The following is a 13,909-nucleotide window of genomic DNA, read 5'->3' as shown; positions in this document are numbered from 1 at the left end:
TCAGCATACCCTTGTGTTCCAAATACCTCTTCCTAAAGTGGTACATGACAAACTTCTCCTAAAACTAAAATCCTACGGCATCTCCGGACCCCTCCACAATTGGATAATAGCATTCCTGTCAAAAGACAACAAGTGGTCAAAATAGGCAGTGCCCTATCAAATCCTGTTCCTGTCAATAGCGGCGTTCCCTAAGGCAGTGTTCTTGGACCAACACTTCATATTATACATTAATGATCTCTGTGACCATATTAAAAGTAATTGTGTTCTCTCTGCTGACGATGTCAAACTATTTAACACTACCAACAATACTGCTACTCTTCAAAAAGACCTTGACTTTGTGTCAGAATGGTCTAAAACCTGGCAACTCCAAATCTCAACCAGCAAATGCTCTGTCTTACACATTGGAAAAAAGAATCCAAACACTAAATAAAAACTCGATGGACATTACTTTACAGATGACCCCCACCCAGTCAAAGACCTTGGAGTCTTCATATCCAATGACCTAAGTGCCAAAGCCCACTGCAACTACATCACAAAAAAGGCATTAAGAGTTGTTAACCTAATCTTACGTAGCTTCTTCTCCAGAAACACTACACTACTAACCAGAGCATATAAAACATTTGCTAGACCAATTCTTGAATACAGCTCGCCTGTCTGGAACCCATACCACATTTCAGACATCAATACAATTGAACGTGTCCAGAAATATTTTACAAGAAGAGTTCTCCACTCCTCTGAATACAACAAAATACCTTATGCCACCAGATTTGAAATCCTGGGTTTAGAAAACTTAGAACTCCACCACCTTCGACAGGACCTATGTTTAACTCATAGAATCATCTATTGCAAAGTCCTTCCTGCTGAGGATTACTTCAGTTTCAATCACAACAATACAAGAGCAAACAGTAGATTTAAACTTAATATTAACCGCTTCAATCTTGATTGCAGAAAATACGACTTCAGTAACAGAGTTAGTAATGCTTGGAACACACTACCAGACTCTGTGGTATCTACTCAAAATCCCCAAAGCTTTAACCAAAAACTGTCTACTGTTGATCTCACCCCACTCCTAAGAGGTCTGTAAGGGGTGTGCATAAGAGCACAAATGTGCCTACCATTTCTGTCCTACTGTTTCCTTTCATTATATCCAATTTATATAGTTATTACATACATACTCATATATATATTTATATATTATATAGTTACTTCATGCTTATGCTTATATATACTGTTGTGGCAAAATAAAATAAAAATAAAATGAAAAAAAAAAGATCTGTCAGAATTAGGTGGAATTCAGGAACTGCCTGGGAACCCAATATTTAAGTTCAGTCTCCAAAATCAGGCTAAAACTTCATTCTAACTCTAAGAATCTGTCAGGTCTTTGTTCTGTTATGTTTGCTTTTCTTTTGCTTAGTCAAGACTATGACTAAGTTCACATATTGTTTTAAGTTGAGTTTGTTGAATCAGCTACAGTTGGATAGCTCTTATTTTGAAAAGTATTTGATCTGTAGTGCAGATAATTTTCGCTCTTTTATTTTTTCCCTTATTTTTTAAAATTTCTTTAACACAGAAATGCAGGACATTAAAGTGTTAAAATTAAAAGTCAGAAATAACATAATAACAGAGTTGGAAGGGACCTTGGAGGTCTTCTAGTCCAACCCCCTGCCCAGGCAGGAAACCCTACACCATTTCAGACAAATGGCTATCCAACATTTTCTTAAAAATTTCCAGTGTTGGAGCATTCACAACTTCTGGAGGCAAGTTGTTCCACTTATTGATTGTTCTAACTGTCAGGAAATTTCTCCTTAGTTCTAAGTTGCTTCACTCCTTGATTAGTTTCCACCCATTGCTTCTTGTCCTGCCTCCAGGTGCTTTGGAGAATAGCTTGACTCCCTCTTCTTTGTGGCAACCCCTGAGATATTGGAACACTGCTATCATGTCTTCCCTAGTCCTTCTTTTCATTAAACTAGACATACCCAGTTCCTGCAACCGTTCTTTATATGTTTTAGTCTCCAGTCCCCTAATCATCTTTGTTGAGATGATGTTGTTGTTTAGCCTCCAGTCCCCCTAATACATACTTTTATAACTTTCCATATAGAAATAGGACAGAGGCAATGCATAATACAGTATTTAGAGTACAAGAAGCAACATTCTTTAACAAGACAAAATCTCTACATGGATTTTTCAGGTGATGGCAGGGATCCTGGATCTTAATTTAGGATTTGCCTGCTCTGTAGATTAATAGCAATAGCAATAGCACTTAGACTTACAGTATATACCACTTCACAGTGCTTTACAGCCCTCTCTAAGTAATTTACAGAGTCAGCATATTGCCCCCAACAATCTGAGTCCTCATTTTACCCACCTCGGAAGGACGGAAGGCTGAATCACCTTGCACCTGGTGAAATTCAATCTGCCAATCAGCAGAAGTAGCTTGCAGTACTGCACTCTAGCAGTGCCACCACTGCTCATGAATGAATGAATGAACAGAAAAGTATATATTTGGCTTCTGTAACTGGTAATAATTGAAACCCATGGATTATATTGACTTACTTTTCTATAACTACTCAAAGTTGTGAATACCTGCACTTGTTTGATTTTTAGAACAGGACAGAGATTGAACCCTAACAAGAAAACTACCCTGTTATAGAGCCTAAATCAGAAGCCAAATGTCCTTCTTCCAAACTGTCTTAGCTTTATTCACAAATGTCAATATCTTCCCAAGTAAAACAAGCCTCTGAGTTTTTCTGTTATTTTTACCTGTCAGCCAAGTCTTTCTCTACATATATTGCATGCACAAAGAACAAGGGAAGTAAATGTCAAACCTGGAATTAAAGAATCTTGCGGGCTGCAGATACTTCAAAATTGCAAGAGCCTCTTTTATTCATAAATGTTCAATTCAAAGGTATTCTTTTTCTTGTTCTTTGCAGCTGCGGGAAAATGTTCCAGTGCTTTTAGAGCAACACTTACCTTCTACATACACCTGTACAAACAATCACATGTTCTCTCTTACCAACTAGGTCCTTTGTGTACTACCTCCAGGGAACTTTAATCTTTCATAACTGGTTCATCTTTTGCTCAGTTTAATACTCTTCTGCTCTACAAATATTGCTCTCTCTTTTTTGGCTATTCCTCATAATCTAAAGGCATCAGATAAAAGAAAGAAACAATAAGGAGCACAGTACTTTGTCTAACAGATTTTGCCTCTTTTCCTTATCTTGGAATTGATATTTGTTTTATGTAAGTGCCTAATTCCCTGGTGCTTCTCATCTGAATAGCACCATTCTAGCTGAATAAATGGGACTCCTGGGTGTTCACCACATGGGAGAGACAAATGCAATGGAACCTCTGGTCAGAAGCAGAGACTGTCCCACTGATTTTATAACTGCATAACCTGAAATCACTACAAGCCATCCAAGAATGAAAAAGCAAGGACCTTAACTTTCCTTTGGGGGTGGGGGTGGTAGCAGGGTAAATTAATCTTCCCTTGAATTCTCCTGTATTCATCCATCATTGTAATTATGTGCAAATCACATTTTTATGGATGCAACCTACATTGAGACCGATCACAAGTGCTTTCATTTTAAAATGATCCTACTGACTAATTCATATTTATACTTGTTAGCTTAATTTGTCAGAAATTAAGAAATTCTGGTTAGTGCAGAAACTCTGCAGGTGAGAGTAGGGAAGATGAACAGATTTCTTTGGGCTCTCAAAAAATATTTGCTTATATGTGATGTTTCCTTGATGACCAGTGTGATGTTTTTAGAAACATTATTGAGAGTCTGCACTGCACTACATTCACATTATCAGGTGGTTCTGCCAGTGTAAATCCACATGGATTCTCACATGGAGTGTGTGAATTTCAACTTCCTTTCAAGTATGCCTGATCTTGGTAGTAAAACTGAAATTATTTTAGGAATTGATTCACCCTCCTTTTCTTGGTAGAATGCTGTTACTTTAACAAAATGTAATAGCGGAAACATTTCTTAGCACAATGATGATACTTTAGGAAAACGTAATAGCAGAAACATTTTAAAAAGATAATTTAAAAAAAATCCAAGAAATTAATCAGGCTAGTAAAACTAAAACAAAATGCAACACAGCAGATTTGATGCACATTCAAAGAGCCAGGGCTTTACATCCATCATCTACCAAAATTTTTTTGACCCTCTCCTATAGTCATCCCTGCTTCCCATCCAACTTTTTTGTCCTTGCTGTTAGAATTCACTCAAATGACCATCTCCACCTTTCCTTTTATTGTATACCTACACTTGCAGGTGCAACAGTTTAATAAGGTACACAGAATGTACACAGCACCACTAGTAGTGGCTTGAGTCCCCTTCCTTCCAACCTCAAGAGCACAGTACAAATACTGACAGACCTCCCTGAAAATCTAGATTTTCTTAGCGTCAGAAAGTACAGGATTATCTTCATGTTTTCTGTTTAACCAACCCCTATACCTCCAATTTGTACATGTCCTTTGTTTTATTGTTTAATTCTATTTATTTTCAAGACTACATCTCCCAGGATTAAAGTATTCCTTCGCATGTAATCAAATTAGGTAGCTGCCCATTCACTACCTGTAGTAAAATAAAAACTTACTTTATGTGTCTCATAGAACACATATGAGAATCTTACTCATTCTATGTCTCCTATTTCCCTCACCAATTGTGTTGTTTCTTTCATGGAACAACAACTACTGTACATAATTTTCTTCATTCATATATCTGTAGATACTGATAAGTTGCTTTAGTTTCCATTGCATCTTTTTTTTTTTACTGGCAATAAAAGCAACTAGAGTCTATTATTATCAACTTTCACTCAGAGAGAGGAGCCAGCCTGAGTGTGCTCACCCAGTAAATCCATTCTTAATATTCTGTTTCTGACCAGGGAGGGCAATAAGAAATGATTTATAACCATGACAACAGTTGCTGTGAGAGACTGGGATCAACAAGGATCTCTTTCATGCCTGCATCAATGAGTTTGGGATAAAGAGCTGTTCTATCCAGCTGGAAAGTCCATGTGTGCCACTTTTACATTTTTATCAAGGTAAGTTCTATTGAAATGGTCAGGCACATGCTCCCTAAATAACTTTCTTGGGGACAGAGGCTTTGTGACTGCATTAGAGTTCTATCATTCCATGAGGCTTCTTGATCCCCTTGCTTTCTTCACCATAAGGGTAAGGGAAATTGGGTTGTTGCAGTGGTTGCATTTGCAGAGAGAAAACAGTTACTTCTCCAGTTAGATCCAAGTTCAGGACAAGGAGGACTTTCAAATGCACCTGTTTCATGTAATCATTATCTGAGATCGTGAATTTAGGTCAACATGGTAATTCTGAGGCATGGAAATGTCTTGGATTCATTTTAAAACTGAAAAAAACGTTGGAGGCTTGCTGTGATTTTATAACATAGAAGAGATTCATTGCAGAAGTATGGAGGACTATTGAAGAAAATTAGGTCCATTAGGTTGGGAAGGATTTGGGAATTCATCTAGCACAATCCCTGAATCAGAATCCCTAAACCTCAGGCTGTCTCTACAGCAGGATTTGATAGTGATCGCGATGATGATGATGGTCTGATTCTAGTTCCAGACTTACCATGCTTAAATGATATCAGAGGCGATGTTTTAGGGAAAGGAAATCTTACTCATTGGGATGCCACCGATTTGTGGGCAGAACAGATACTCATATGTTCTTGCTGGTTGGTAATACATTGGATTGTTATGCAGAACAGCTATCCCACTTGCCACGCTCCCTTCCATGTTGCTAAGAGCAGTCCTCTAGAGCAAAGTTTCTCAACCTCAGCAACTTTAAGATGTGTGGACTTCAGCTCTCTGATTTCCCCAGCCAGTTCGCACATCTTAAAGTTGCTGGAGTTGAGAATTACTGCTCTACAGCCTGAGACAGGAGATGTCCCAGCCCTCTCTAGATTAGCCAGGGATTGAACCTTGTATATGAAGCACAATTCTGAGCTACAATTGTGGCTGTTAAAGTGATGTTTTCGGCTGTAAAGGAAAGGTTAATATCTGAAGTAACTGATAATGAAGCAGAAAGAGCTTTTTCTCTTAGACATGAGGCAATTCCCTGTCCCTTCACAAATGTTTGAAGACCTGGCTTTGCCAATTCACTTGGGGCCTGCAAAATATAGAACACAGCCATGGGGCTAGTTAGCCTTCTGCAGCCCTTCCATCACCTTTTTAATTTTGATTATATCCTTGCTTTTCATGTTTTTATTATATATTATATAGACATTCTATAAAGGAGATGGCTGATTTCTAAATATGATAGATAGATAGACAGACAGACAGACAGACAGACAGATAACAAATTTCTTTGTTATCATAGAGTATGGATCTCATTCTGATCTTGAACACAATCAAGTCTCCTTGTAAACTGAATACAGATTTTTACACATGGATTGTACAGCAAACAATGCTCAGCAAGTGTCCACATGCATTACAGTTTAAAGTCTCCACTTTGACTGGATATTCTTTGGTCCTACAAGGAATGTTTTCCTTGAGGGGAAATTAACACCATAGGAAATAAACAATTTGAAAGAGCTTTGTAACACTCCTTTTCTTTCTCCCTTTCCAATTAATCCTTGACTAGGCTGTGCCTGACACTTGGGTTTTTATAACTCTGAAGGTGTCATGATTTATGAACCCACTCAATCTAATTTTTGGTTACACATGGTTGATTGTGTCATGTTGCAAGGTAGATTACTGATTGCCATTGCAGTTCGGATTAGTATCTACCCAGCTTTGCCTTTGGGGTGTTTATCTGATTGTATTTTGTCAGCCTTGCCAAACCTGGTGAAATTAAATGTTATTGATTACAAAGCCAGAAGTAACTGCAAAATCAGCAAGAAGAAATTTAGTGAGATATTTGTCAAAGAGGGAGACTGCAGTAACTAAAACATAAACTTTTAATTGAGTGTGCCAGGAATTAATTTTGTTATGATCAGATATGGTGGGCTTAAATTTCTGTGAGTAAATCCAGGATTGGGATGATATGGTAGGCTGGAGGTGATCTGATGCATTTATTTTCATTGTGAAGCATCTGATCAGCTTTCCTTAGCAATTTCTTTTTGTACAGGAAATTGGGCTGTATTTTGAGGTAAACTTCAACCTCATGATGTTTGGAGATGATAACTCTCTTAATTCCCAGCCATATCCTGTTGGATCAATGGCTTTGATAGTTTAAAACTGAAAACTTTAAATCTTTTATTGTGTTTGTAACTAAACCTTCTGCAGACTATGGACATCACCAGTCTATTACCTATTCTGAACTAAACCATGGTGCCTGTTTTGAAGTGATGCTTTAAGCATTGCAGCTGTTAGAAGCCCACCAGCCAGGCAGTGTGCGTGCATGAAGAGTGACTAGCAAGGATCACTAACATAAAGACAGTTAGTGCCAAATTCTGTGAGTTGGTCCTACACATGTGAAGAGAAGACTTATGAACAGCTACTTGGCAGATTTGTTCATAAGGAGATCTACAGTTGTCAGGAACCAGTTTTCTATGAGGTACTTCAGCCAAAATATTTGAATTCTTCAATGTGTACCTACAAGGCAAATATATATATACTAATTTTTTAGTCCCATTCTTCATTTTGTAATTTGAGGTGACACAATTCAACTCTCCCTCACAAATGCCCTGCAAAGTAAATTAAATTGGCACTCTACTTCCCAGTGTATTTGATGTTTGGCTAAAGAGCTAAGTTCCAGTTTCTAAAAACCAATCACTGGCCATCAACACACCAGTTAATTAAGAGGAAGGTACGACATAAATATGAAGCATGGAATAGTCCAAAGCATATATTCCCTGAGGATTGGCTCCAGCAGGAGTCTGAAAGCTTGGAAGACTAAACTTCCGGTTCTGGTGACTAACCCTGATTGGATCTTGCAATATTATCCTGGGACATGTATATTTGCCTTCATTCTAAAAACCTTGTCCAGCATTCTAACCAACTGTAGTGAAAGTGGCTGAAAGTCTCACACTTCTTTTCAGAAATCCATTAGATTTTCATACCCTGGCTCCATTTTCTGTAAGGGCACAGCAACTTCTGCTACCATCACTATTGTGAAAGATGTGTCCATGGAGGGGAAGCTGGTGTGATGGATTACAGTGAACAGGTAGTTTCCCAGGAAGGAATGAGCACATTCCAGAAAGGATGTGGGGAGAAAGAAGGCAAGTCAGCCCAAAGCTAGATAGAAGACAAATTAAGAGAATATGGATAGACACTCCTTAGAATCTCCTGGGTATATCCATTAGGTTGAGAGTACTAAGGGTTTATTCAGGCAAGATTCTGTCTATTATGTGTCAGCAAAGAAAGAACTGATCTCTGGCCGAATTGTTCTACATCATTCTTAGCTTATCTTGACACCTATTTTCCAGGTGACACCCCTGCTGGCTTTCTCCTGCAACCCTGTGTATGATAAAAGTAGGACTGTCACAACCAGTGCAGCCTTTCTGGCAATGAGTAAGTTAAAAAATGCCAAAAGTAAAATAATTTCAATAGTGCCACTCCATGGCTATTTTAAATAGAGGCACATGGCTAATGGATTCAGTCATCTCTTGGGAGACAAACCAACCTCGCCAATTCAAGAAATAGAAAATACTAAACTATTTAAAAATACAAAATGTAAAGTCCGCTCTAAGTCTTAAATATTAAAATGCAAATAGTGCTGTATGCATACACTATTGTTATCATATCACCTTTTTACAGCTGTAAACATAGAACAATTGTAGGGCAATGCTTCAGGCAGAGTACAAGATGATGATTCTGCTACAAATAGATGAAAATTTCCCATATTACTGCTACATTTAGCAGAATATTCTAAATATAATGAATACATTCATGAACATGTAGCAGATATGGATAGAAGGCAGAAATACTTACAGTTCCTGAATGTAATTAATGATTTAACTTGTTTATTAGGAAAATATATATGGCCACCTAATGAAGATAGACTCTTTGTGGCTACCAGTGAACAGAATAAAAATAGTAATATACAAAAATGAAAATAATAAAAACAACACATTTGTGCAGAGAGTGCTCCCAGAAAATACTAGAAAAATTAGACACTAAACTAGAGAGAATTATAAGGAACTAAAGAAGAGAAATAAGGAGAACACACAAACTCAATTCATAAATACAGAATAAAGCAGGATATTTTAACATTGGATATAGTAACAGATATTTTTGACCAATAGACTCAGCAGTTAATTTTAAGAGTGCCTTCCTCTACTGATAATGTTTAGAAGCTATTATGGAAGAGGATCAAGTTTTACTTCAAAAGATTGAGACTGATCTGAAAGTGGATTTAAAAATTATGGTCTACATGGAAAAGATGGTATACACACACACACACACACACACACACACACACACACACACACACACTTACAGGCTGATGATTTATTAATTAAAAGGGATATACCAATAATAAACCAAGAAAATGACCTGGATAATGTTCCTATATTGCAAAAAAGGCTTTTTAAAGCTTTGAGGAAATTTGTAAAAAAGAATAATGAAAAATGAAAATGAAACAATTTTTAGGACATTATTTGAAGGGACTAAAAATCACTGTTAAGTTCGGGCAATGAAGAGGCAGGAGACCAGTGAGTGACAACAGCTCTTTAGTTTATTGTGACCCCAGCAAAAGCAACCGGCAAAAACCCCTCTTTAAATACTCTTTTGGTTGAGGCTTCAACCAATCAGCAACGTGCAATTTTCCCTCCCAAAATTCCCTCTCCAAGTTCAAAATACATTACAATCACAATTGTTAGAAGTAGGTGGGAATATAAAGGTAGTTTATTTGATCAAGGTTTATTAGATATATTGTTGTCACTGATATCCTTAATGGACTTTTAATGACATAAGGACTGAAATTATGAGGTTTTAGGGATTTGTTTATACATAAGAGATGGGATATGGGAAGAGGAGATCATTTTTTTAATTTAAGAAAAGGTGATAATTACTAAAGTTGTTTATATTAGTAATGAACGGGAAATAATTTCTTTACATATTTCATTTCTTTACTGTATTCTTACTTTTTTCTGCCTGGTGGGAAAAATATTAATAGTTTTAATTATAATACCGGTAATAAAAAAGATAATAAAAATTTAAAAAGTAAATAGAAAGAACGAAAGGTTCAAGAAAGCAAAAATGAATCAAAAAAGATTCCTTGTCTCAAATTCCTTCAAAACTTTAAGAAGACTGTTCTGTAAGTATAGCATGAAAAAAAATATTCCAAGTACCCTGTTGAATTGGCATTTTGATTTCTGTCTTTATTTTTAGAGCCTGATTCTATTTTTTTTTATAACCAGTGATAAATGCTTGTTCATGTTGTTCTCTATAATTATTTCAGACAGGTTTTGTTCCACATCTCTTTCTGTAATAACTGCTTCTAGTTTAGCGGTTTCTTCTGGGAATATAAACACACAATATAGTTGATGAAGTCGGTTCAAAATCCCATTGCCATTGTTCAACACCTCCTCTGAACGCTGTTATAAGTTGCTTATTCTATTAGGTCTCCAAATATTGAAAATAACTTTTCTTTCCCCTGAAAATGCATTTATTCTTTAAAGCTGTAATATTCAAAATCAAATATTCTAACTTTTTCTGAGCCCTTAATCTTGTCTGGCTTTTTGCTCTTCATTCTGAATTCATAAAGCTTTTAAAGATAGAGTTTTATTGTCTTCTATTAAGGATCGATGGCACTCACTCAGTGTTTTTAGCCTTGTGGTTTTGAAGATGTCTAACTTCTTTAAAGAAGTTAGTTAATAGGCAATTTCAGAAGGTGGTTAACAAGGAAGTACAAACTTAATGTCCTATAAAGGCTGAGACTGCAATGAGAGCAGGGTTGGCAGATTCCTTTGTATCTTGATCCTTTGCAGTCCCCTCAGGAGGAGCAACTGTGTGGAGTTCAACATGGGCAGTCTGGCATTTTCTCTTTTTCCAGAGATGGTCGAAGGATCGATCTCCTTGTTCTTAACTTGCAGTTTTCAGCCCTATGAAACATGGAGTCATCTTCAGTCAGCCATTTCTTCCTCAGAAATCAAAGTGGTTTCTTTTAATTTCTTCATTTGATTTCTTCACTATATATAGTATATATCCACTCATTTTAGGTGACTCTAGGCCAGTGTTGGTGAACATTTTTGGCACTGAGTCCATGCGCGTGCCAGAAACTGGAAGAGCAGCTGACTGGTGCGCATGCATGTGCTGGGAAGATGATCTTCCAGTTTCTGGCACGCGCATGCGCACTGGCCACCTGGTCTTCCGGTTTCTGGCATGGATGCGTGTATGAAGATCAGTTTGCCGGTGTGCATGCACACACTGGAAACTGGAATATCATCTTCCCAGTGTGTGCATGCGCACTGGAGACTACTCTTCTGGTTTCCGGTGCTCCTGCGCATGTGAAGACCAGCTGGCCTGAGTGCCGGAACCCAAAAGAGCAACGGGCAATGGCTCGCATCCCCGAAGAGATGGCTCTATGTGCCACTTCTGGCATGCATGCCATAGCCTCGCCATCATGGCTCTAGGCAGTCTTGATTGCCTATTCCTAATGTGTGTGCATTATGTTAATTAGTACATTGGCTTTACATTTTATGCTTACTTGCTTTCTTTTGTATTACCAAAAAAGACAGGTTGAGCAAGTTTAGGTTGTGACCTAATCATTACATTTTTTTCCTCACTATTTATCTTTATCATTAATTTTTTTCTCTCTGTTACAGCTAAGTGTTGCAAATGAGCTGTTTATGTGGTCCTGGAACTATATATGAACTTGAATAATCTTAACATGGCCACTGTAAAATGCAGTTTAGCAGCTTAAAAGGAAAGAAAACTCTGAATTTGAAATAATCAATATTGGGCCCATCCTTTTAAAAATGATACAAAAGTCTATATAAGCTGTTTACACTGGATTGGAGGTGCTTTAGCATCCATGTTTAGAAGGCATAAGTCAGTGTTTTTCAAACTTACAAACTTTAAGATGTGTAGATTTCATGCTGTTTGGGAAATTCTGGAAGTTGGAAGTCCACACATCTTAAAGTTGCCAAGTTTGAAAAACACTAACACAAATGGATGCCATCTTCAACTTGCCTCAGAGTGCTCAGACTCATCATGGGGGCAACTAAGAGAGAAACTAAAGGGACTGGGAATGTAATAAAAGGCAGAATAAACTTAAACGATCATGAGATAAAAGGACATTACCTAGGCAATTTATCATAGGCACTTTATTATATAAAAGGCAACTCAGAAACCTAGAAACAACTCTTCCAAATCACTCAGAGATATTCCACCTTCATGAACTCATTTTCAGTGGAGCGGGATAGAAAACCTTTTTTGCAATTTCCAAGATTTGATATTTACCCCAAGACCTGCATTAAAGTACCATAATGGAATCTATGTAGTTCTTGCTCTCTTGATCTTGCTCAGTTATGTGGGCTTAACAGCAGCCTGTACTTGGGTTTATACTTCCACTTCTAAAAAGTTATTTTCCAGTTTCTCCCAGAACATGCTGGAATGGACATTTGAGGTGCCTTCTACTGAAGAAAGGTTAGAGGCAATGACCTGCCATGTTCCATATTGGTCACCTGATGATGGCATAGACCACCATTTTTCTACCTTGGCAACTTTAAGAAGTATAGTCATCAACTTTAAGAAGTATAGTCATCAATTCCTAGAATTCCTCACGAGCCTGAATCTTCAGATCCTCAGATCCACAGGTGGCACATGTAGCCATTTCAGTGGGCATGCGAGCTCAGCTCAGGCGCGTATGCGCATGCCAGCCAGCTGATTTTCGGGCCTTCTGGGTCCACTGGAAGTAGGGAAACAGGCTGTTTCCTGCCTCCAGAGAGCCTGGTGTATAGTGGGGAAGGCCCGTTTCTCTCTCACACCTGGCTCCAGAGCCTCTCTATGAGTCTGGGGAGGGCAAAAACAGCCTTCCCCACCCCACTGGAGGCCCTCCGGAGGCCAAAAACAGTGTTTCCCAACTTCCAGTTGGACAGGAAGTGACATTTTTTGCCTCTCTAGGAGTCCCTGGAGGCTGGGGACAGCCAGGATGGCCGCACGCGCATGTGTGGGGGTGGGGCACATAGAATTACGGGTGTGGGCATGCACGTGCGTGACCCCCCCGCCGCCCCGCTCTTGGCACGCAATGACAAAAAGGTTAGCCATCACTGCCCTATGGGATCAGAGAATATGCAGCAAAGTAGTTATTCTCCCTATACTTCTTTCCTGCCTGGAGAAAGATGCTAGTTCTTTGATCCAGCAAAGCATTCCCTTCATGGAATTGGAGAACCACAGCAGAACACTTTCAGGTCTTCTCTTACCAGTAACTGGCACCAATAGAGACATTATCCATCCCACCACGTTCCCCACTCCTTCTTCAAATGAAAACAGAATTTTTATCCTGCTTTGTTGCTAAAGTAGAATAGAGATTGGAAGAATGGGCAGCCACTTTTTCCTTTCAGTTTCTGAAAGCACTTAAATACAGCCAGACAGAAGAGTTTATAGCAAAGATATCAAGCAGCAATTCAGATCAGAAAGTTAATGCTCCATAGGAATTGAACTGATCAGGATGCTTCCCTTGATGACTTTGGAACACCATCTGGGAATTGGGGGGTGGGGTGGGGTGGGGTGGCATTCTCATCCCCAAACACCTAGAAGATACCAGTTTGGGGGAAAAATAAAATGTTTTTGCATTATATCTGTTTGCATTATAATAAACTGACTGGCACTCCAGTGAACTTTTCAGATTCTCAGAAGCCTAAGCATGATAGTGCAATAGTAATGAGAAAGTTGTCAGGGTTCCAAGTAACACCCCCAACGAAAGAAGATTCCGAGGCTCCTCAAAGTTCCATTTTATTAGAGATGTCATATTGGCACATCTGGAAAACCCAAA

General features: G+C 38.3%; 1 protein-coding gene across 1 annotated transcript in view; it reads left to right on the top strand.

Annotated features, from left to right (window-relative positions):
- The first annotated feature begins 4,887 nt into the window (after positions 1–4,887).
- The window catches only part of TOGARAM2 (TOG array regulator of axonemal microtubules 2), an 84,169-nt gene continuing 75,147 nt past the window's right edge, over positions 4,888–13,909 (top strand). Inside the window, exon 1 of the mRNA XM_058155792.1 lies at positions 4,888–5,052. The gene's annotated coding sequence lies outside the window, so the exon portion shown is untranslated. The remainder of the gene's footprint in view (positions 5,053–13,909) is intronic.

This window comes from Ahaetulla prasina, chromosome 1 (assembly GCF_028640845.1).
Source record: "Ahaetulla prasina isolate Xishuangbanna chromosome 1, ASM2864084v1, whole genome shotgun sequence".
Taxonomy (NCBI): Eukaryota; Metazoa; Chordata; class Lepidosauria; order Squamata; family Colubridae; genus Ahaetulla; species Ahaetulla prasina.
The sequence above is the reverse complement of the archived record's forward strand: the minus strand, read 5'-3'. Positions and strand labels throughout refer to the sequence as shown.